The sequence below is a fragment of the Neomonachus schauinslandi genome, chromosome 5 (assembly GCF_002201575.2).
Source record: "Neomonachus schauinslandi chromosome 5, ASM220157v2, whole genome shotgun sequence".
Taxonomy (NCBI): Eukaryota; Metazoa; Chordata; class Mammalia; order Carnivora; family Phocidae; genus Neomonachus; species Neomonachus schauinslandi.
Window position 1 is genome coordinate 25,873,109 of NC_058407.1, and position 2,333 is coordinate 25,875,441.

The 2,333-nt window shown below is 51.4% G+C and overlaps 1 non-coding gene across 1 annotated transcript; it reads left to right on the forward strand.

Annotated features, from left to right (window-relative positions):
* The first annotated feature begins 1,498 nt into the window (after positions 1-1,498).
* Positions 1,499-1,571, forward strand: TRNAQ-CUG. The gene has a single exon. It is a non-coding gene; the product is annotated as a tRNA-Gln (tRNA).
* Positions 1,572-2,333: the final 762 nt, after the last annotated feature.

The window sequence follows — 2,333 nt, forward strand, 5'->3', positions numbered from 1 at the left end:
CACCTGGGAAGATTTAAAAATACAGATACCTGGGCCCCAAACCAAATCTAATAAATCAGAACCTCTAGGGGCAGGGGCGAGGGATCTGTAGTTAAAAAAAAAAAAAAAATCCAGAACATTCTATTGCAAAATCAGGCATAAGAATCCTGCCACTCACTCATACCTGTGCTCTCTTTTTCTCTCATACAGTTCTCAAAAATTGGACAATATCATACATTCAGTTTTGTAACCTGCTTTTGTCCAGTTGCCTTATCGCTCATCATTCTTCCACAATATCTTATTTTTTCTTAAGGCTTTGGCTGTGGTTTCTAGTAAGTGCTGCTTTTCACCTAGCGGTTCTGTCAAAATGGATCCATTGAAAAATGTCATCCCTCCTGCCTTCTCGCGTCCCGCTAGTCTGCCCCAGCTGATGAACAGAGACCCCCTCACCATTACTCTTTCTCCCCACCTCTCCGATTTCAGCTCCCTAACTGATGGCCACAGCTGGCTCTGGCCTTCCTCCTGTCGTCTCTGTGCGGCTTTGTGGCTCAAGCTGGAGATCATGCCAACAGACCTGCCGGTGCGGGTTTGCACCGTTTCTTCCCTAAAATATTAATGCGACACCTAATGCTATTTTTCACTTACTGCTCAGCCGACCATGGTGGTGGTGATTTCAGTTCCAAACAACCTCCAAGGACTCTGGCGGGAAATTTCCATGGCTGTCGGCTGACATTCTGGGATAATAAAATGAGATGAAAACACTGCAAAGAATCCCGCATAGACGGCGGTCTCCAGTTCCTGACTAGGGAGACTGGACGTGGTGTGAGCAAGGGCCTTACGCCAATAAGAAGCAAATGCTCGAGCCCTTATGCCCATCCTGTTAGCAGCCGCGGAGGTCGCCGAAATCCATGCAGTTGCTGCAGGACAACCCTGACTCTCTGTGTCCTTCCAGGCTGATATGCCAGCTGCAGAATGGAAGCTCGAGTGATGGCTGTCTGAAAACTCTTCAAAACTGTGTAAACCCCGGGGTTCTCAAGAAGCATGGCGTGGAAGTGGGCGTCTGAGTAGCATCTGTATGGACTGGCAGGCAGAATGGACAACGGCAGGTTTCTAACTGGTGCTCAAGTGAGGAAACCTGAGGAGGCTTGCGGGCCCCTCCAGCTGGGCCATTCACTTTGGGCTCTGGCCAGGCCGAGTGAGGGCTGATGAGAAAGGCTGCAGGCCCCGCTGAGCACGGAGAAGTCTGAGTGTTCGGTGGATGCACAGATGAGAGTGAGGGCAGCTTCCAAAGCCTGAGGAATGGTGGGCCAGGCACTCTTTAGGTTAACTGAGGAAGCGTGGGGGACAGGCGGCCTCTCCTGTCCTGGGAGAGTAGAGATTTCGAAGGGTGCTGATAGGCAGCTTTCTATTTAAGAGTGAGAGAGACGAAGCCCACACAGTGAGTCAGACTGTGCTGGCCTAATCCCCTCTTCTTGGGCCCTAGGAACACGAGTCTTCAACACGTGGAAGTTGTCGGGGCGCCTGGCTGGTTCAGTCAGTAGAGCGTGTGGCTCTGGATCTCAGGGTCGTGAGTTCAAGCCCCACGCTGGGCATGGAGCCTGCTCAAACAGAGAATAATTTAAAAAATACTAAATAATACATACATACATACATAAGTGGGAACTTTCTCTTGCAGGGGAAGAATGTGGGTGTTGTAGTCACATAGAGCTGCAAGCTCTTCCACTTATCAGCCGGTTATTTAATCCCTCTGAGGTTCAGTTTCTTCTGCTCTGTAATGGGGACAGGTACCCACTTCACAGAGTGGGGACGGAATGAGATAAATCCTTGTACAATGTCCGGTACGTACAGCGCTGGTTTCCCATAGCTGGTGGAGCCGGAAGGGAGAAGAAGTGAAAGTCTCACGGCCAGGCTGAGATGGGCTGATGCTACTGTCAGGAGTGGAGGGAGGTTTTGCCTGAGGGGCAGTGTGCCTCACATCTGTCCATGGCAGGCAAGGCCCTGAGAAGGCCTAAGCTGAGGCAGGCCCATAAGTGGGTTGGGTTAATGGCCTGCCAGGCCGGTGTGAGCACTGCCCTGCTCTGGGTGGTTGTTTAGCAAGACAAAGCTGATGATAGAAGCTTCCTCTCTGTGTGGCAGTTTGTATCGCAACTCTTTTTGATCCCAAATGATGCAAACTGCAGGATCCCAGGAGGCCGAGACCAGTACCTCCCTCATCCCTTGTCACATCAGACGCACCATCCAGGTAAGAACCCCATTGCTCCTGCCTTCAGCCTGAATGTGGGCTTGTGCAGTTTTGCAAGCCGTCCTCACTCCAGGGGTCGTGTCTCCCGTTTGGCAGGGATGGTGGACAGCAG